General features: G+C 36.8%; 1 non-coding gene across 1 annotated transcript; it reads left to right on the top strand.

Moving 5' to 3' along the window:
- The first annotated feature begins 9,324 nt into the window (after positions 1 to 9,324).
- On the top strand, positions 9,325 to 9,397 carry TRNAE-CUC. The gene has a single exon. It is a non-coding gene; the product is annotated as a tRNA-Glu (tRNA).
- Positions 9,398 to 23,903: the final 14,506 nt, after the last annotated feature.

The raw sequence follows: 23,903 nt of genomic DNA, 5'->3' as shown, positions 1-23,903 counted from the left end.
GAGCTGTTCGTGTGATTTTGTTCTCAAGGCATGCATCACACTTTCTATTTTCATATATGTCAAGTGTTGGAACTCCTCTGTAGGCTCCTTTCTTTAATCCCTTTTTCATGTCATGAAAATTTATGTGTCTCATCCGTTGGTGCCACAATTGTGTTTGATTGACGGTTGTTTGTAGGCAGGTTAGATCACAGTTCCATGTGTAGCATTTGTTTGTAGACTTTTTCCCTATCATGACACATTCGTGATTTTGGTTGAGAACATTGCAGCTATCTTTTGAAAACTCCACTTTAAGTTCATCTTCACATAGCTGGCTTATACTAATTAAATTTGCTTTTAATCCTTGTACCAGGAAGACTTTTGGCAGTCTAGGTAGCCCATGTACATTCAAGATACCGCTTGCAATAATCTTGCCTTTTCCTCCATCTTCAAAGGTAACGTACCCTTCATTCTTATACTGAATGTTTTCTAGGTTTTCTGGATTTCCAGTCATATGCCTTGAACATCCACTGTCAAAATACCATATGTTTTGTTCTTTGCTTGTTTTAGAGGTGTAGCCAACATTTTGGTCTTTTCTTACCCAGATTTTCTTGCCATTATTTTTGTTTTGTGTTGACCAATCTCTGTTGTTTTGCCTGTAATAGAGATCATTTTTGTCTTTTGTAGCAGTATGCCTTTATGTGTCCCAATTTGTGACAGTAATAGCATATGATCCTTCTGCGGTGTTGAAAGTGATGTTGCGACACTTTAGGATTTTCAGTTTGGTGGCTTTCACCGGAGGTTGAATTTGGAGATCTAGGTCTTTCAGTTAGAATCTTGATTTCTTGTAGTAGTTTGGCCTCTCTGTTTTTAGAATCTGATAATTCACCTTGAGCTTCTTTGAGTCATTTTTCTCCTCTATCTTTTTCATCTTTTAGAAACTGATTTTCTTTCATGAGCTCTAGATTTACTTTGATGATTTGTTCCCATTTGGCATGTAGTTGGGTATATGAATCTAGTAATTCTTGTATATCATTTTCGTTTCCGTTGTCATTCTTATGGTTTGCGGTAAATGCTACAAAATTGGTATTAGTGTCTTCTTCACTGTCCGAGTCATCACTTGCAACCTCCTCGACCAGTTACAAGCTCTCCGGCAGGGGGATGCTTCGATCGCCGACTACCGTGGCCGAGCTCAGCTGTTGATTGAAGACTTGGCGTTAGCGGGCAGAACAGTGGGGTTAGATGATCAAAACCTGTATATTTTTCGCGAGTTGAGGCCAGAGTACCGGCCCCTTTGTGGAGACGTTGACAACCAGCGAACCAGTAACACTGACGGAGCTTTCTTGTTTTCCCATCGCTCAGGAGTTCATTTGCGCAGAGGACGACGCTGGACCGACAGTTTGTACGGGGTTAACTGCTCGGCGTGGTCGCGGGCAGTCATAGCAACAACGCAGGGGTGGTCTTCGGTAGCGAGGCCGCGGTCGTGGCGATCGTGGTAGGTCCAGCAGCTTGCGGTGTCAAATTTGCAATGGCCAGGGCCCCTTAGCTTTGAATTGCTTTCGCAGGGACGCAGATGCTCCCGGGTCGTAGGCGAACGTCGCTTACTCTGGAGATAAAATTGGTTCGGTTGGTTCACATAAGTGATTTCCGGACACAGGAGCTACGAACAATGTCACCCCTGACCTTTCTATGATGTCCTTTGCTCCTAGCTACAAAGGGTCTAATCTGCTGAGCGTCGGAGATGGTACAAGTTTGCCTATAGTTGGTGTTGGTTCTTATTCAGTAGCCACTAGGTCTAGAGTCTTAAATTTATCTTATTTTTTTCTTGTTCCTGGCTTATCTACTTCCTTATTATCTGTTCAGCGCTTTGCTAGAGATAATCGTGTTTATTTTGAATTTCACCCGGATTGTTTCTTTGTGAAGGATAATTCAACCAAGGAGGTACTACATAAGGGAGGTGTTTCGGGTGGTCTCTATTCCTGGTCAGTTCCAAGTCATAGTCCTGCTGCGTTAGCTGCTCGTGTCGCTTATATGGTGTGGCATAATTGGCTAGGACATCTCCATTCTCGTGTTTTGCATCAAATTTTACATTCGTTATCTGTTAGTTCTCCTAGTCTTAGTTTGTCTTTGTGTTCTGCTTGTTAGGTTGGGAAAGCTTCTCTTTTCCTTTACCACGTGTTGAACAAACAATCTAGTTCGCATGTTTTACAATTACTTTATATGGATATCTGGGGCCCTATGTCTTTCCTTTCTGCTAATGGTTTCCGTTATTTTGTGTTATTCATGGACAATTATACTAGTTTAGTTTGGTTTTATCTGATGCGTGCGAAAACTGATTTATATTCAATATATGATCGTTTTCGTTTGCAAGTTGAGCGTTTCTTTTCTCGCGAGATAATTTATATTCAATCTGACTTAGGGGGGGAATATAAAAAATTTCGTCTCTTGGTATTACTCATAGGCATTCTTGTGCCTATACACACGAACAAAATGACCGGATAGAACATAGGCACCGTCATATTGTTGAGACGGGTTTAGCTTTAATGGCTTAGGCGTCTGTTCTCACTCGTTACTGGGACTATGCATTTGAGACCGCTGTCAATTTAATAAACAAGATGCCTACGAGTGTTCTTGGCAATGAGAGTCCTCACTTTCGTGCATTTCATTCTCGTCCCTCTTATTCCCTTTTACGAGTATTTGGGTGTTTGTGTTTTCCTCTATTATGTCCATATAACCGTAACAAGTTACAATATCATTATACTCCTTGTGTTTTCTTAGGTTACCCCGAGTCGTTTCGTGGCTATCGTTGTTTAGACCTGACCACTAACAAGGTATTCAACTGTCGCCAGGTTGCGCTTTGATGGGTCTTGCAACTGTGGCAGTGGGCTCTGCTGCGGAGCTGCTTGCTTCATCACGGCAGTTTTCTAAATTGGCTACCACGACAGTGCATGATCCTCCAGCATTGCAATTGTGGAATGTCATAAAGCCCGGTTAGTTGTGAAGGGGTTCAACCAGGTTGTAGCGCAGGACTTCTTTGAGACTTTTAGCCTAGTTGTCAAGCCTACCACGGTGCGGTTGCTTCTTTCTATGCCTATTTTGAGGAATTGGTTTATTCGGTAGTTGGATATACACAACACCTTTCTTAATGGGAACCTGTCTGAAACGGTGTACATGCGTCAGCCACCGGGTTACGAGGACAAGAATTTCCCTAACCATGTGTGTTTTTTGCAGAGATCGCTTTATTGCCTTAAGCAGGCTCCTCGGGCCTAGTTCACTCGTCTACATGATTTCTTGGTGTCGGTTGGTTTTTGTCCCTCTAAGACTGACATCTCTTTGTTTATTTATTCTAGTGGTGCTGTGCGGATTTATTTGCTTGTCTATGTGGACGACATCCTAGTGATGGGTTCTAATTCTCTGCGTGTCACTGAGTTGGTGGCCAAGATGGCTCATGAGTTTAAGGTTCGGGACATGGGGTGTCATTCCTTCTTTCTTGGCATTGAAACGGTTACTCATGGTGATGGCATGATTATATCCCAACAGCGCTACATGAAGGACATTATCAAGCATGCATGCATGGTGGATTCCAAGGCTTTAGGCACGCTTGTCTTGGTTGCTCGGACGGAGGACAAGCTTGAGACGCCTTACGCAGACCCGGCTCAATACATGAGTCTTGCAGGTGCGCTCCAGTATCTCACAGTTACTCGACCCGACCTTGCTTTTGCTGTTAATAAATTGTGTCAACATATGTATGCTCCGACCAAGACGCACTGATGTGTGCTCAAGCGGGTTTTGCGGTATGTTAAAGGTACTATTCACTATGGTCTTCGTATTAACAAGTCGTGGTCTCTTGAAATACATGCCTTTTCTGATTTGGATTGGGCTGGAGATCTGGGGGATCGTAAGTCTACGAGTGGGTTTGCCGTGTTCTTAGGTAGCAATCTTGTTTCTTGGACTTGTCGGAAACAACCCACTATAGCTTGTCCTTCGACTGAGGCCGAGTACAAAGCGTTAGCAGATGTTTCTCCGGAAGTCACATGGCTGGTGTCTCTCTTGAAGGAGCTTGGTCTGCCTCCTTCTTCTTCTCCTAAGTTGTGGTGTGACAACTTGGGTGCTACATACTTGTGTGCTAATCCGGTGTTTCATGCGAGGACGAAGCATGTGGTGATCGACTATCATTTCGTTCGTGATAAGGTGTCCAAGAAGGAGATACATGTTAATTTTATCTCTACGAAGGATTAGTTAGCAAACATTTTCACAAAGGCTTTGTCCGGGCCGCGCTTCTCTTTCTTACGGAGCAAGCTCATTGTTGTTCCTGTCAACCTTGCGCTTGAGGGGGAATGTTAGGAATATATTATTTGTGTTCTAGTAGGACTCTTCTATTGTACATATATCTACACTTGTATTCCTGTTAGTTATTCATTCAGATAATGCAATCCTCATAATTATAACATTCCCTTTATTGCATTGATTAAAAACATGTGTGGTCCAACTACTTTATTCATACGGTATCAACCATGGCAATAGAAGCCTAACAAAATAAATGCCCATATGTATTTTTAACAAAATATTTCTTTAACACCTAGCCCACTTTGTTCTTTCTATTAGTACTATGTCGCACGTCAAATTCGACCACTATCACGTATTATAGATAAAAGTCATAAAACTCTATGCCATCTTCAAGAGTATGGAAATATTGCCCAACTACTGGTTTCAATGCTGAATCACATTTTATTATCAAGTACTTTGTATTTCCATGAGAGATTACCATGTCATATGTTGCGAGGCCATTGCTACACTTGGTGACACCTACTTGGTAACACAAAAGAATGGTTAGTTTTGGGTTGATCTTTAAGGTTCATGCCCTAGTGTGTATCAATCATAACACTTGCACCCATTGTGCGTATAGACAACATGTGTGCAATCATTTTGTGGTTAACCCCAATCCTTAAGGCATATGTTCACACACTTGTGCACGATTATGCACACACCTAATAACATCAAATCAATCATTACTTTCAATCCTGGTCACAGTACTACTATACTACAAACAATACACGCCCACATGAGTTCACATATATGCACACCTATGACCTATGTTACCTATGATGTACATACTTCCTATTTTATACGACTTCACATGTTAGTGCAATCACAAATGAACGTTAGTACACACAACTAATAATATTATTACACTCGTGGACTGCAAACTTCAAAACTACAATCACAACCATTATCGTTCCACACATTATCAAATGCAAATACCGTGCACATAATTCTCAAAATAACTAAACACTACATGCACAAACCGTCATCTAATTCCCCTACACACCATACCACAACCACTCTACCTACATGCACACACTCTGATCTCACTGGAATTTAGAACCACTTAAACCCCCCAAAAAAAAAGACAAAAAAAAAAAAACACCGTGCATCCCAAATCAGATTATAGAACTCGAGACGATTGCACCCGTGTGCGTTTGGTTGTCATTTCCTAACACAATTTCACCACAACTGCACATACTCCCTCTACATTGCGTTTATTTCTCTTATTATTCCATTTGTTATCAATATTGTGGTATTATTCCATTTGTTATCAATATTGTGGACACTATTGCTTCGCAAAACCATCCTAAGTTATTGGCTTCGTAACATCGTATGCATCATATTAATGTCATCGCATCTGTCAGCACACGGCCTTTAAACCCAACACACGCGGTTCCTACACCCACTAACACCTACCCTTCGTCCACAGGGCACAGGGCACAGACACTGCACACACCACCCATCAATCAGTGAATTCTTAAAAAAAAAAAAAAAAAAAAAAAAAAAAAAAAAAAAAAAAAAACATACACGTTCTCAATCGGAGATGGTGACTCCATTGTTACCCTATCTTTGTGTTTCAACAAGATGTTTGATTACGCATTAATACGTACACGTTCTCAATCGGAGATGGTGACTCCATTGTTACCCTGTCTTTGTGTTTCAACAAGATGTTTGATTACGCATTAATACGTACGTTTACTACACCTCCCCCCTTATCCTTCTTTAAATACATTTTAAACTATATTTGGGGGCTTGTTGAATTCAGATGACCAAATCAATTACAAAATTAATAGGTGAGGATGTAATTGGGTAAAATTGATAGTTGAATACCAATTTGGTAAGTATGGCATAGTCGAGGGACCAAATCAGTCATTTATTCTATAACAAATACTCTAGCCTTATATATAACACTTTAGCAAATTTCTATAGGCAATTTGTAATAAATATAAATATTAAATAATATTACTAAATCCATATATATCATAAGACCCAAATTCTCATGACCCTACTCGTCTCACAAATTGAGACCTATGAAATGATCCCACATAAGATTTTAGCATATACACACACAAAAGTTACATGTAACAACTATAACTTCTACTAATTTACACCTCATTAAAAACCACATTACTCTCACACTCATGTTGCACATTGAAAATGTTTGAAGTATTTAAAATTAAAATAGGAATAAAATATTATTTTAATAATTATAATTATAATGGATTCAACCAGCACTAAAGGGGTTTTTTTATCGAGCATTAGATTCAAAGAAAAAAAAAAAAAACTACTACCAATCTAGAGCTCAATAAAGATTACATTTTTAGTGTTTGTTGAATCTATTATAAAAAATTAAATTAAAATTTTATTCCAATTTCAATTTTATTTAGTCTCAAATCCCATGGTCCAAAAACTCCAGTCAAAAGCATCAACATGACTATAAAGTTGAAAAAGGGAAGTCACCAGAATGACCTGAAAACCTCAGCACCAAAGGACAATCCACTCGATCACAAAACACTGATAAACTACTTTGAAAGAAGATTGACCGAATTAGAGGCCTTAGAGAAACAGGTCCTAAGGAAACACATGGAAATCAAAGAAGAAAAAGCAGAAATACTTGATTGGCTAAAAGTTCTAAAGTCAGAAAATGAAGAAGAGAATCAGGAGGGAGACCAAGAAGATGAAGAAGGGGTTGGAGAAGAAAATGAAGAAGAAAGTCAGAGGGGAAATCAAGATGAAGGTGTTGAAACCGCTATTTCAACACCCTCAGCAGAGTCAGAGGGCAGATCATGATGAAGGTGTTGAAACCGTTGTTTCAACACCCTCAATAGGTTTTTAGCAAAAAAAAAAGGGGAGAACAAACACAGATATTTGTTATTTGTGTTTACTGTCTATTTGTGTTTACTGTCCCGCCCTGGTATTCTGTGTATATGCTATTCTGGTATTTTTGTGCATATGCATGCATATGACTTTTGAGTTTATGAAAATATGCTACTATAATTTCTAGATCTGTTCTTGCGTCTCTTGAGAACAATCAATGTTTTGAGCTAACAAAGTAACAATCAAGCAGGCCAGTAAAACCTCTATTCTGTGTACACCAAAAATTTGACAAAGGGGGAGAGTGTTGACTTGAAATAATTTGTCAAAGTTATAAGCAAAAAGGGTTTACTAAATCAAGCAGGAATTAGGATCTCTATTCCTAGTTTGATTAGGAATAGCAATTCTACTCATATCCAACTTAAGACTCTTACCCCTATAAAAGAAGCAGCTCTACAACACAACAAACAAGCTTTCAAGATCTAACTTGTGAGGTACGAGAGTCATTGATAAGAGATATCCAAATCGCCAAGAAAGTAGTACATGTGTTTAGGTTACAATAGTGTGATAGGGAATATCTTTCTATTGTGTAATTTCGGATTCCAAACAATGTACTTTAAATACTGAGCTTTTAGTGGATTTAGGCAAATTCTCAAATTGAGAAGTGCCTCGCAGATTAGGGTTGTTTACCCGAACTGCGTTACAGATCAGTTATGTTACAACGTTGGTTTCAACATCACTGTGTGCTGCGTTTTTATATATTTCATATATAACAAAATCGGGTTACAGTATGTATGATTTAAGATGTGGGTACAAAATCTCTGTGTAGTCCTCTGATTCTTCGGGTTTTACTAAAGTGCTTCCGGAATTCAAGTGGCGTGGCATCTGGGATTCAAGCGACGTGTGCCTCCGGGATTCAAGTGGTCTTCAGCAGAAAATGCCTTCTATATCTTCAAGGCTTCAAATGCTTCAAGTCTTCAAGTTGTGTCTTTAATGTTTTCAAGGTGTGCTTTAAAAAATGGAGTGGAAGCTCTATTTATAATGAAAACTATAACTTCCATCCCTCAACAAACTCATCTAATATTTATACTTAAGATAAATTATTTAAAATGAACCTTGTTAAAATCAAGTCAAGATTCAAGATTCTATCATCTAATTTAAATTCAAATTCAAATTAAATTATAATTATCGGATTCACTTGATTCAAGATTCTATCCTCAAATTCAAATTCAAATTTAAATTAAATTATAATTATCGGATTGAAATATAATAAAATTATATTTAAATTATAATTATAATTATTATTAAATTCAAATATGAATTGAGCTAGGATTAATTAATTAATTCAATAATCCAAGACCAAATTTAATTGGACTAATTAAATTAATTTAATTATCATGACCCAATTAATTAAATTGCTCCAATAATCAACCTCGAAATTGGGCCCAATAATAATTTAATCGGCCTATTTGTCGACTTCAAATTTTTGGTGTCTACAGTCAGACATTTACCTTTTTAATTTTACAAAAAATGTCAAAATAATTATTCTAAAATTCATTCTAATTTCTATGTTTGAACCAAATGTTGACAATAAGTATAAAACAATAGGTGATTAACGATGAACAACAATATAATGGCGATTCTAGCATTATAAAATAAGCCATTTGTCTTCCACTAATAATTCTACTAAGGCAAGCACATGACTAAGAGAGCTTTCATCCACAGTATATAGTACCCACTTTAATTCATTTTCGTTCATAAGAAATATGACGTAAAAATTAAAATGTCATTTAAACATGTATAATAATATTCAAACAAGTGAAACCATAGCTTAATTGATTCAACACGTAGCTTGTAATTTTATCATTGAGTTCATTCTACTTTTAGTTTTCTGACTATAGCGATATTTTTGGTTTTAATTATCGAATATTATTTTGATTTAAAAAAAAAATTTGAGTCAACTAAAATTAGCTAAAAACATCCAAAATACTTCATGTGAAAAGTGGTGACTTTTGGTAAAAATGATGATATTAAATATTTTGGATTGAATTTGGTGGATTTAAAAATTTTGAGAGATCAATAGGGGTGAAAAGTTTTTTAAAAAATTATGGAAAAATTGTTTCTACAACAGCAAATTAACATGGTTGATTAAATGGAATCTTTCATTCTTAAGATATAAAATGATTACAGAAAGCAATTTAACATCAATCCGTTGTAGTCTAGTTGGTAAGGATACTCGGCTCTCACCCGAGAGACCCGGGTTCGATTCCCGGCAACGGAATTTTAAACTTTTGCGTCCAAGGCGTCCATGTCTTATCCTGCCTTGATACGATTCAGTACAATCACGTGTACGTGTATTAGTATGTGGAAGGAATAAATATTTACACATTCTAAGGAATTAAATGGAGAGATGGCCGTAGGCCAAAAGTTGAATAACCAGAGTTAGACAACTAAGGATGTGTTTGGTTCATTGTTTTAGCTATCAAGAATGAGAATTAAAGTTATTGTTATTGTTTGATTGATCGATTTTTAGAACATTATTATGAATTTGATTACCCCTTAATTAGAAAATTCATTCCCTAATAAAATAAGGGTTTCATTCCATTATTATCCTTCCTAATAAAATGAGGGTTTCTTTTATGTTTAGATTAGTGCTTTTAGATTTTTATTTTATTTTATTTTATTTTTTGGTGCTTTGGATGTCTTTATATTAGAATAAATTGTCTTAATTTTTTGTTCTTGTATTTTTAAAACTTTTATTCCCATTATAGGATCATACATAACCAAACAACAACATTGGTAATCATTCCAATTCTACCCTACTACCAAACATTTAAAATACTTTCACCAAAATCTATTATCATTACCAAGCATTTGATTCTTATTCCGATTTTGATTCTCATGGGCGAACAATCTAAATTTCCTTTGGAGTTTATTAAATTATTATTACTAGTTAGCACACACGCGTTCCGCGATTAGACCAATGCCCAGTGTGCATTTTTTAATTAGTGTTCCTTAATTGGTTAAAGTAGTCATATAATAATGAGAGACAAAGATGCTAAAATCTCTTATTTTAATACAAGATAAAGAAATTGAAAATAGTTAAATTATAACTAAAGTAAGTAAAAACAAATAAACCACTAACTAAATCTGACTTTCTATAATCATCAACCACCGGAAGAAAACAGTTGAAAAAAGAGTACTAATTTGAGAAGATTAAATTAATGTTTCTTAGTGCGCTTTTGCTGAGGCTCAAAATTGTCTTCACTTCTTCTCCATCTTTAATGAAGCGTAGTTGATTCCCATACCGATTCCGGTTCTGATTCCTACTACCATACTCACACCAAAACCCATTACCATTATCAATTATTTGATTCCCATACCGATTCCGATTCTGATTCCTTGTGCGAACCAAACATACGCTAATTATTTTCTTGATGTTATTTTCTTATGGGTCATCTCATCAAATATGTGACCACTCTTCTGGTTCGTTAGAGCATCCTCAATAGACATAGTTTTTGAGGAGTTTTTGCAAGTGTGACTAGGAAAGAGAAGATGAGAGAAAAAAAAAAAAAAAAACTTTAGATTAACACGCACGGCTAGGCATTGTAGTTGCTCTTCACGCAATCAGGGCGTTATTTTTTTTTTTTCCTTTGTGGGTACCACAAGTCTGATTAAAAATTAGGGCTGTTAACGAACCGAACATAAACGAACGGAGGTTGTTCGTGTTCGTTTGTTAAGGAATTTGGAGTGTTCGTGTTTGTGTTCGTTTGTTAAGGTTTTTGAAAATCTTGTTCGTGTTCGTTTGTTAAGCGTTCGTTAGTGTTCGTTAACGTTCGCGAACACGTTCACGAACGTGTTCGTTAACGTTAACGAACATGTTCGCGAACGTGTTTGTTAATGTTCGTGAACACGTTCGCAAACGTGTTCGTTAACGTTAACAAACACGTTCACAAACATGTTCATTAACAACCACGTTCACGAACATATTTATTTACATTCATGAACACTTAATAAACAAACACCTGCACATGTTCATGATCACAATTCGTTCGTGAACAATAAATAATCTACGTTCACGAAAAATAATCAAACAAACAACACAACTACATAACTAATATAATATAATATAATATAATATATATGTTTGTGAACATGTTCGCGAACATTATTAAACGACCACAAACGAGCTTGTTCACGAACATTATTAAACCAACATAAACGAGCTTGTTCACGAACATTAGTAAACGAACACAAACGAGCTTGTTCACAATCTCTTAGCAAACGAGCTTAGAAATGTTCAAGCTCTGTTCGTTTATTAATCGAGCTCTAAATTTTGTTTGTTAATGTTCGTTTACCTTAACAAACGAACATAAACGAACGCTTACCGAACACGAACACGAGTAGTTTGCCGAAAGCTCTGTTCGCTAACACCCCTGTTAAAAATCAATGCTTTGCAGTAAAACCATTCACACTCTCTTCCACATATGCTTAGAAACCTGCAATAATCATCCAAAATCCACTATTGTAGATTCCTTTAGCTTAGAACTGATAATTTTTTAAAATAATAATAATAATTCCTTAGATGCTTTCCATTGTTTTTACTTTAGTTATAGCATTCTTATTTAGTTTCACGTAATTCTTTTACAATAAAATGTCCATATGCATACCACATCCCACAAAAGAGCAAAGTTCAAAATTTTAGCTGCATTGAAGTCGGCCTTCAGAGTAAACTAGAGATGTTATTATGTTGGATGACAGAACCTGAGTGTCAACTATTGCAATGAACTGAATAGAGTAAATCCCATTTAGTAGCAGCCCCAATAACATATTTTATCTCAATTTCAAATCTAGCTGAGTCATCATGCAATACTTAGTAATATGTATTCATCATAAGGTACCAACATTTAGTCCAAAGCACCTTTCATAGATGTCAGAGCATTAGCAACAAATTCAAAGGCTAATATCATCATATCCCATAAATCTTGGACAAACAAGATAAGGAAAAATACTGAGAGAAAATATAAGGTGAGGAAAATTTGTGTGAACTGACATAAGAGAATCTAAGAGGACGGAAATATTTGCTAATAGATGTGCCCATATTATGTAATTGATCGTTTTACCATCACATTTCATCAATCAAATAATAGTGTCACTTTTCCCCAGCTTATCAATAAGAAATTAAGGGTTTTTAAGTATTTTCGAATGGATGTACCCATATTATGTATATATTATTGTTATTTGCTCGATTTTTTTATATTATAAATTTATTGAGCTATATATTTATTGAACTATATATTATTGTTATTTATTGCTTGATTTTTTTATATTAGAAAATTTGGGCTTGAAAGAGGGTGGTGGGTGGTGAACTTGGCGACTTAGATGGGCAATTTATATCCTGCACCACGGCGGGCGTTGCATTATGCGCCCAGATGCAAAACGACGTCGTTTCAATTTTTTTTTTTTTTTTTTTGAAATTTCCCGCCCCAGTGTTTGGCAGTTAATTTTTCTTTAAAAAAAAACTCATGTTCAAAAATGTACATAATGTTATACTAGAATACACATAATTGTATACATGAATGTACATAATTATATAACAAAATATACACACTCTTTTTTAAAAGATAATACACATAATCTAACATAATACATAATAAACATGAACTTTTAACATAATACACATCAACTCTTAACATAATACACAAAAATTTTCTGATTCGGATGTACATAATTGTATAAAAAGAATGTACATAATTGTATAAAAAATTTACATAATTGTATGAAAAAATATACATAATTGTAACAAATATACATAATTGTATGAACAAATATACATAATCACAGCAACTTCCTACCGCGCCTCCCAAAACGACGTCGTTTTGGGAGGCGCGCGACGCACAGTGCTACTCGTGTCGTGGTGTAGGGTATAACGACTGACTTAGATGAATAACTTCACAGAAACCAATGATCACGAGGCAAAATGGCCCGATACGGTCATTGCACAATTTGTGAGAGTTTTAAACGAAAGAGTAAAAAAAAAAAGTATGCATGGAAAGCTTTCATTCAAGCCCTCAGAATGGGCTGAAATTGATCGTGAGATGAGACTCTGTTGGGTTATGTTACGGGCCCTTTTAAACTTAAAGGAAAGTTGAATAGGCTGAAAATGATGTACGATCAGTTTTCTGAGTTGATTGCTCATACCGGTGTAACATACAATCTATCTACAAACATTGTGTAGGCATGTGAGGATACATGGAAGAAATTCTACACGGTATGAAATCGAAACTTCTTGTTCTATTAGTTTATAATGATGCCGAATTATTTCATTCAATTGTATAATTTAATAATACATATATTTATGGTTGAAACAGAAGCATCCTAAATTCAAGACTTTTAAGTGAAATGGTTGCAAACACTGAGTTAATAGCTGAGGTGTTTGCCTGATCTGTTGCTACTGGAGGTCTTACCAACTCTTCCTCACAAATGCCACCAAACTCTGATGAGGAACGCATTAATGAAGATGAGTACTTGTATAGTGCTAGGAAATGCATTTGATACTATTGCTATGAGTATTTCTTCCAAAGGAAATAGTCAAAAAGCTAGAGAAGATGAAAGCACGATGAGTACGGCGGCGGCAGGTAACCCATACAGTATGAAAGCGTGTATTGAGATATTAAAAAACATGAGTGGGATTCCCCATGAAGCCTGATAAGTGCCAAAGATGCTACATTTGGTAGGGTATTTAGGAGGATTATTGTGCTATAATTGGAGTCCTTTGAGCCTAATACATGTTTAGAATAGCTTACTTTGATAGAAGTTAGGAGCAAGGACTAATTGTGATTGACTTTGTAGGAAATAGCAAAGCATTGTCAAATTACAGGGCATTCCGGCGACAGTTTGGTGATTGGAGCATATCTTGAGCTAGGAGTGTCCAAATGAGGTGATTCAAGTGGCTATGGTTCGGCAACTTCAAGGGCTACAACGTTGCTAAAGACAAGAAAGACAAATTCCAATGCACGCGCTCCCAAACGCATTGGAACATGCGTTGATTGGAGGTAGAAAGTTCAACGCATCGTCCAACGTGCGTTGGACGATCACTTTCGCCGAAATTATAGTTTTAGCCTATTTAAAGGGATAGATGCGGGACTACTTCATCATCAATCATTTTCCCTCTTTAGAAAAGAGGTTTTAGAGTTCGTAGTTAGGGTTTTTAGATTAGATTTACATTCCCTCTTAAGTTTACACTCATTGATCAACAATTCTTGAAGGATTGCTCACATTGATTGGAGATTGAGTGACCCTACTTTCTTAAGCTTTCAATTCCTTATTCTATTGTGTTATCTTGAATCTCTTTCATTGTGTTTGTGATTTATTAATGATGATGAGTTCTTAGATTGTTAGGATTTGGATTGGAATTGATTTACGATCGTGTATTCATGTTTTGTATGGATTGAATGATGGGAATTGATGTATTGTTTGGCCTTGAATGCCTATGTTGTAGAGGTGTGCATATGGATCTCTCTCCATTGAGAGCTCCAATGGAGAGATGGGTGTGAGAGTGGGAAAGGAGTAAGAGATTGCCCTTTCCTTAGTCTTGCCCTTGCAATCTCCACCTTACGATTCGAGAGGGCTAGGCTTGGGAGGGGGAAGGTAGACCGCCCACCAAGTGTTTGGTAAAATGCCTCACCCAACTTAGGAATTGAGAGTTTAGGTTCTACGAAACCTAATGTTGGTGCCATAGTTCTCCCCCTAGGTTAGTCAAGCCCGACGGAAATTTTAATGACTCTCTAGAAAACGTTGCTAAATATAACAATTTGCGATGTTATATTAAATAACGTCACTATATATTTTGGTAGAGACAATAAAAATTTTTGTAATATTTATTGACGAAATATAATTTTTTTTGTTAGTAAAGATTTAGAATCAATGACATTTTATAATAAATGTCTCTAAATGTTTTATTTTAAAAATCAATTTTAGCATAAAACGTCAGTAAAAGTGAAAATATTTTGTGGAAAAACTTTTTATCATTTGGCGCCATTAAGAATAAATATCTCCAGGGAAAAAACTCTATCTAGTAATCTTACTTGATCTCATGACCTCCCACATAGGAAATGTCACTACATGCCATCTAAGCACAAGGTGCTTGGCGGTGAAGAAGGTTTCCATAGCCATTTCTGTAGCAGTAGTCCGACAGTATCATTTGGCACCGCTCTGAGACACACCGTCGTTTCCATTGTGACCGCTCCGTGACAAAAATAACCAAACCTTTCGCACCTCTGCATTAAAACTAACTAAACCTTTCGAACCTCTGCCTCCGCCGCTAAGAAACCCTAGCCGTCGCCGTCGTTACCACATCTGCCGTTGCACCAAAGTCGTCTCTCCCGCCGTTGTTGATTCGTTCTTTTTCTCCCAGGTACGAACTTGGGGCAGATCTGAGGCTTTCAAGCTAAGCTATGAGGTCGAGCTTGGGTTCGTTTTTCACCCGCTGCTTTCCTAGCTAGATTTTCAATTTGTACCATACAGGAACATGACCTTCACCATTTACAGTCTTGGATTTTCAATTTGTAGCCTTATTATTTGTTTTCTTTCTTTATTTATTTTTTTCTGAAAAAAGGATATCAGATTTCTAATTGGATATCACTTTGATATACTAATATTTCTTCTTCTTTGTTACAGGGAAAAGTTTGCTATGTTGTTAGACCTGTATTATCCTCAAGCTGTGAATCAAAGAGCGCTCCTTGTGGGTTTGTTGGCACAAGAGAATCTTTAAACTTGGGCGGTTGTAGCGTGGAACTTGCTTTGAAGAACATGGAATATAAAGCTATGGATGACAGCACAGTGAAGAAAGATAATTTGTCTTGTTTTTAAGATGATTTATTAATTTGATAGAATATTATGTTCAAAAATGTCAAAAACTTCATAGAAGTTTCCTTTATGTTTTTAATTAATTTGTCTATGCAAGGTGAAAGGCATTACACTTTGATGTTGACCTATTTAAAAAAAAATTAAGAAGAAAAAAAAATCCTGATATTAAAAAAAAAAAAAAGAAAAAAAATGATAGTCAAAGTCAGGAAGATTCCAGTCTGACGAGTCGTAATATGCGTGGGGTGGAAAGAAGGTTGGGAATGAAGATTCCCTAGGTTGTCGTTCTCAAAGGATGAACAATCGGAATCGAATGCCGTGCAGTCAAACACAAGCACATATATGCAATAGGAAGCTAGGAGAAATCATTGTGCAAGTGAGAGAATGGCAAATGAATAAATAGAAAGCTTTGAGGACAAACACTGTACACAATTTAGTTAATCCCATTTGGTTGTCTCAGTCTTTGTGACTAAGTGGTTCATATCATGTCACTTATACCATGTCATACTCTGTATTTTTCCTACATATGGTGCATGTTAATTCACGTAAGCCTTAAGTTTAAATAGAATAGTGAACTGTTTATGATGTGAATGGGGGTTCAGGAGCATTTCGTACTTCATACGTTACATGTTATGTTCACTTTTAGATATGGAATTTTTTGCAAAGCACTTTTTTCCAAGTATATGATGGAGCATCTGGTCCTGACACTTATCAAATGTTACTAGCTTCAATGATCGAATTCGGGATGCATTACTTGGTGGTTCCCCATTTGGTCACCCTCTGCAACAAGGTTTTGCTACTAGCTTTTTCTAGAGGTAATATATTTTTTAAAGTCTTCAAAGATGATGTTTATAAAAACTTCTGGATTTGAACCATAATAGATTTTACTTGCAATCACTTTCAGCCCAATGATCATGATCATGGTGGTAAAGCTGCATCTGAGCATATGTGACACCCCAAAAATCTATCCTTTAAACGGAATTAATTATTTCATTAACTCTAAAGTCTTAGCTTCTTCTCCAAGCTAAACCAAAACCTCCCCTCAACCTTGCAAGAAATCCTTCAAGATTCTAACTTTCATCCACCAAGACTCTATGAGGGGTAAGGCTTGAGCTTAGATAGTGTTTTTAGTTGGATTCTCCTTGTCTTTATCTAAGTTTTGGTTGTTTGTGTGGTTTTTGGTTTGTGTTGGGAAGACCTTGTAGAGGAAGAGCTCCAAGAGGAAGATTAGGGGTTGAAGAGGGTGTACTTAGGCTACAAGAGGTAACACATGCTCTACAAAACCTATTTTATACTTGCTATGATGATTTCTTGATGTTCTATTGATGTTCATGAGTGAAATGATGCATATTCTTGTGTTTATGCATGTTTAGAGCTTGTATCTAGGGTTCATAAATGTTATTCTTTGAGCTATTCTTGTGGTTCAAGTTCCTTTGATGATTGATATGGGATTTTGGGTGTTTTGGACTTGAACTTGGCAATGTTGATGTTTTTCCCCAAAGGGAATTATCTTCTCGCAGGTTGTACCCACGGGAGGAATAGCGGGGGGTTGCCCACTCGCCGTTCCACCCGCGCGGAACGTATGTTGATGGTGACGGGGGGGACCGCGGGTGGTTGTCCACCTGTGGTTCCACCCGCTGGTACACGTGTAGGGGGTCGGCGGAAGGTTGTCCACCCATCGTTCCTCCAACTAGTACGTGATGCTTTGACCTATGTTTTGTTGAATCGTTGTGCAATTGTGTGTCTCCTTTGATGTTTCGTACGTCTAGAACGGTATCCTATGTATCCATGATAGGATTATGAGTCTTGAATCATGATTAAAGGTCCAACTTTGTGATTTGTTGGATTAATGAGAAGTCAATGATGTTCGTTTGAACCGTTATGTTTATCCTATTGATTGTCATACTAGTTACGATGTTGTTAGTACTAGTATATGCTTGTTCTTTCGTTCTCAATGAAGGTTGGTAGCTTGTATTCACCAATCAATAGCTCTAGGAGGGATAAAGTTGGACTTGGTGTACAGGCTGGCACTTGGAGATACAAGTTGGAACCGAAATAAGGTTGGAATGGTGATATAAGGTTGGAACATGTCATTGGTTGCGATCTTTGACTTTCATTTGCTATGAGCATGTAATGATTGTATCCTTCATGTTATGATGTTACCTTGATTGATATTGATGATCATTTGTTAGTGATTATTCCATTGTTCTTATCATTGTATTGATCTCTTGATTTATCGTATGATGGTCGGTTGGTTGTGAGTGCTTCATGATTAGTCTTACGATGTTCCTATTCCTCATTTTAGAAGACTATATGTTATGTATTCCATGTCTCAAAATGATTTCCCTATATCTATATTATATGTACTCAACGAGTAGTGGTGGGTTACTTAGCATTATTTGCTAACGGGTGCTACCCCTTATGTTTTACAGGTACAGAGTAAATCGTTATGAGCGCGCTAGAAGACGGATTAGTTTAGCGTAGCTCCCTCTTGTCCCTTAGCTAGTTATGGAGGCTTGTGTGCCTATAGATTTGAACTTGGGAATTTGATACTATATTTTGGACGGTTAAGTACTTTTTTCCTAACTTGTGCATTTAGCTCTTAGTTAGATGTGGCGTGATATTCCCAATTTAACTGTTAGCTTCCGCTTAGTTTTAATCAAATGGTTAGATTTATCTTTAAACTTAAGCTTTAAATTGCCTTGAATATAGCTTAAAATCGGGGGTGTTATAGCATACCCTTACTGTACTAAAGGATCACATTCAGGTTTCTAACCTCACTCTCATTCCAAATGTTTCTGATATCTTTATATGATGTTTGAGCCTTAATCCATTACTAATGTTTTGGCATGCATAAGATTCCAAATTACTAATCTCTGAATTCTAAATTTCTAATTGTTTTCTCTAGTTTTCCACATTTCATCTGAAGAGCTAGTTTATTTCAGATGGGAATGGTTGGGAACTTAAAGGATTTTGTACTACTAAACCGTGATAGAGAAGAGGTTTTCATTCATGGAGTAATTGAATTTGTCAATCTGTTATTCCCTATTTAATACTTCGCAGAAGCCATTAATTGGTTTTGATAATTCTCGTGATACAGATTTCTGCAGTGAATTATGTTGACAGTATTTCGTGTAATGGAGATTATTGTGCTATTTGATTAAGTTTTCTCCATTTTGCGTAGGTTAAAGGATCTGAAATTCTAACTCACGATGGCAAACCTGTTGCATATAGTTCTTGCCCTATCGAAACGGTAAGGAATTTGCTTGCATTTCTTTGTTCAAAAAGAATATTGATCTCTTTCCTCTCAACTCTATATAATTTGTGCTTACCCTAGTTGATTAATAGTCATGATTACTTCTGTTATATCTTCAGAACTTATTATCCATCTTAGAAAGTTTTATTTGTCTTTATAAAACTTCAATTTATGAGTTTAACATACTAGCTTTGGATTCTCTTTTGACATTTTGTTAGAACTTGTGGAGGTAATGTTTAACATATGAAAATTTTGATTTTTTTAATGATATTTTCTATAGTGGGAATACTTATTTTCCCTTTGTTATCCCAAGAACTGTTTTGTTCTAACAGGATCATATAGCATTTTGCAAAGTGAATTTTTGTTTTTTATTATTATCTATTAAGTGTCAAGGATTTGAAGTAGTTGAAGATCTTTTTATATTCTTTAAGTGTTCATAATAAAAGAATATAGAAAACTTTTCAAAGAGAATTAAAATTGTCTCATCTCTTGCAAGAATTCCTTAGAAGTTGGATACTTCTAAATGTGCGTACAGACAACATGTGTGCAATCATTTTGTGGTTAAACCCAATCCCTAAGGCATATGTTCAGACACTTGTGCACGATTATGCACACACCTAATAACATCAAAGAGTTAATGAACGATTTGGTCCCTCAATTATTAGCGAACTGTCAATGTAGTCCCTCAATCGCTTATTCATCGATTTGGTCCCCGAAAACAATCATTTTTAGTCGATTCAGTCCCTCAGGCCGTCTTCCGTCGACAGCCGGAGGGACTAAATCGAATAAAAATAATTGTTTATGGGGACCAAATCGACGGCCGGAGGGACTAAATCGACTAAAAATAATTGTTTTCGGGGATCAAATCGATGAATAAGCAATTGAGGGACTACATTGACAGTTTACTAATAATTGACGGACCAAATCGTTGATTAACTCTAACATCAAATCAATCATTACTTTCAATCCTGGCCACAGTACTACTATACTACAAACATATACACGCCCACATGAGTTCACATATATGCACACCTATGTTACCTATGATGTACATACTTCCTATTTTATACGAATTCACATGTTATTGCAATCACAAATGAACGTTAGTACACACAACTAATAATATTATTACACTCGTGGACTGCAAACTTCAAAACTACAATCACAACCATTATCGTTCCGCACATTATCAAATGCAAATACCGTGCACATAATTCTCAAAATAACTAAACACTACATGCACAAACCGTCATCCAGTTCCCCTACACACCATACCACAACCACTCTACCTACATGCACACACTCTGATCTCACTGGAATTTAGAACCACTTAAACCCCCAAAAATAAAAACAAAAAAAAAAACAAAAAAAAAAAACAAAAACAAAAACAAAAAAAAAAAAAAACACCCATCATCCCAAATCAGATTATAGCACTCGAGACGATTGCACCCGTGTGCGTTTAGATGTCATTTCCTAACACAATTTCACCACGACTGCACATACTCCCTCTACATTGCGTTTATTTCTCTTATTATTCCATTTGTTATCAATATTGTGATATTATTCCATTTGTTATCAATATTGTGGACACTATTTGTATCACCCCCTAAAAACATGCTATTTTAAAGCCTTAAACATGCAGATAACTAAACCAAACAACAAACACAGCGGAAGACTGAAAGATAGATGTATATAAATAAACTGGAATACGGGGTGCTATGCCACGTTCACCAAAGAGATGAACGCACAGGCAACATCTGCAATGTTTAAATCTAAACCAAATATCTCATTGCTCTACATCTAAGCTGGCTCACAGGCCACAAAACGTAAGGGAGAAGCTATACTAGCAGGCACTAGACCGCGCACTCGTCTAGACATCACCTGAAAGAACACAATAAACATGGGACGACACCCGGTCAGCGAATAATGCTGGTAACCCACCAATACATGTGAAATAACATACATAGGTAAGATATACATTTGTAAAACCATTTTCGAAACAGAATACAAAGATATATAAGTGTAAAACCAAGAGTAATCGTCAACACAAGACTTAACACACTCAACAAGAACACGGGAACACATCCCAAGACCACAAGGACAACAACAACTCCAAAGGATAAAGACAAGACCAACGACAACACATGCCTTTGTGACTACACACGTCACAAGAAGAGAACTCACAACAACAGCTACACAAGCCCTCGTGACATCACCCATCACGAGTTGATATGCCTTCCTTATGCCCGGTTCCAACCTTATGGCTACCCCCAACCTTATATCTAGTTCCAACCTTTACCTCCAGGACCCCTGTACACCAAGTCCAACCTTTTCCCTCCGAGGACCGTCGTCCCCTCTCCAACAGATCTCCAACAGAACCACCGATTTCATAGTACACGAGGGTACCAATTTCACACACGGCAACACATGCCACCAAGAAATACGTGAACCTTACACAAAGGTCACAACTCCATAATCACGTCATGGCCACCACGAGGACCACTGGAATACCTTGGTGACTTGTGTCCCATACCACTAATCGTGCAATCCAGGTAAAGCCACACACACATCACACCTCAACAGGAATCAATCAACGGATCACAACGAAGATATGAAATCATACTCAATCAAGGAATGGATCACAGTCCAACAACAACAACGATGAATAACACAAGTTATCATCAACCAAGGAAGGTACAAACAACACACACGCTAGCATTTAAACACTGAACTAGCATGCTTATCAAACGGGTAAACCAAACGTAGTTCCGAAGAACACACAAGACTCATCACGGTTCAACAAATCACAATGTTGAACACTTAGCACGATTCAAGAAACCAAAGCCTACATGGATTCCTACCATATAGTTCTAGACATACGAAACATCAAGAAGACACTCAAATAGTTCCACAAAAGAACATCGGGAAGTCAAAAGACCAAATACCGAGTCAAAAGAATCACGGGGAACAAATCCCCACACAACCATACATTGTACCCCGCGGGTGGACCCACGGGTAGGCCCCTACCCGTGGTCCTGCCCGCGGGTACAAGCCCTTCTACAACATGTACCCCGCGGGTGGGCCTCCTACCCGCCGTTCCGCCCGCGGGTACACCCCTGTACCACAACAAAACACTTCACGGATTTTCATCTCCAAACTCAAATTCAAGTCCAAAACATGCCAAATCTCACCAAATACAACAAAATGACTTGAATCAAAGGAATAGCCAAGCAATGGCATACAAGAACCCTAAACACAAGCTCTAGATATGCATTTTCACAAGACAATGCATAAACACTCACATTTCATAGCAAAACACATGTAGAATCCAAGAAATATTCAAATAGGTAAGCAAAATAGATTTTGTAGAGCATGGGTTACCTCTTGAAGACTAAAGACTTCACTTTACACCTCAACAAGCTCCTCACAAAGCTCACCTTCCAAACCCACTTCAAGAACATACCAAAAGATCATAAAAATCCTGTCTTTAAGAAAAGACACCTTAGATAAAACTAAAAACACAAGATGAACTTAGATCTTACCCTCCTAGATGCCTAAATATATGAAAGGTTGAATCTTGGAAGCAACTCTTGAAGTTTTGGCAAGGCTCCAACTTGGCTTGGAAGGAAAGCTATCTACCTTTTTAGAGAGAAGGTGGAGCTAGATTTTTAGAAAGTGTAAGGAAAGAATGAAAGTGGTCTACTAGGTTAGGTTACAATACTAACACCAAGTGAAAGGTCAAGAATACCGTTACTAACATAAGGAAATGTAAGGGAACAAGGGAACTCCCTATAAAGCTTAAGGTACAATTTTGACTTTGGGGTTGATTAGTCAATTACTAGTCCCCGACTATTGAATTTTCAAGATTTTTAGGAATTAAACCATTAATTGCAATAGGGTTAATTACTTAATTAATTCCTTAATTGAATTTGGATTTCGGGGTGTCACACTATTGCTTCGCAAAACCATCCTAAGTCACCGTATGCATCATGTTAATGTCATCGCATCTGTTAGCACACGGCCTTTAAACCCAACACACGCGGTTTCTACACCCACTAACACCTACCCTTCGTCCAGGGCACAGACACTGCACACACCACCCCTCAATCAGTGAATTCTTAAAAAAAAAAAAAAAATACGTACACGTTCTCAATCGGAGATGGTGACTCCATTGTTACCCTGTCTTTGTGTTTCAACAGGATGTTTGATTACGCATTAATACCTACGTTTACTACACCTCCTAAAAATATGGACATAATATTTATTAAAATTTAAACCATATAAAGAATCTTGAATACATTATTAATTTACCCCTTATCCTTCTTTAAATACATTTTAAACTATATTTGGGGGCCTGTTGAATTCATATGACCAAATCAATTACAAAATTAATAGGTGAGGCTGTAATTGGGTAAAATTGATAGTTGAATACCAATTTGGTAAGTATGGCATAGTCGAGGGACCAAATCAGTCATTTATTCTATAACAAATACTCCAGCCTTATATATAACACTTTATAGCAAAATTCTATAGGCAATTTGTAATAAATATAAATATTAAATAATATTACTAAATCCATATATATCATAAGACCCAAATTCTCATGACCCGACTCATCTCATAAATTGAGACCTATGAAATGATCCCACATAAGATTTTAACATAT

Source organism: Ipomoea nil, unplaced genomic scaffold (assembly GCF_001879475.1).
Source record: "Ipomoea nil cultivar Tokyo-kokei standard unplaced genomic scaffold, Asagao_1.1 scaffold1034, whole genome shotgun sequence".
NCBI lineage: Eukaryota > Viridiplantae > Streptophyta > Magnoliopsida > Solanales > Convolvulaceae > Ipomoea > Ipomoea nil.
This window is presented reverse-complemented; position numbering and strand designations above follow the sequence as displayed.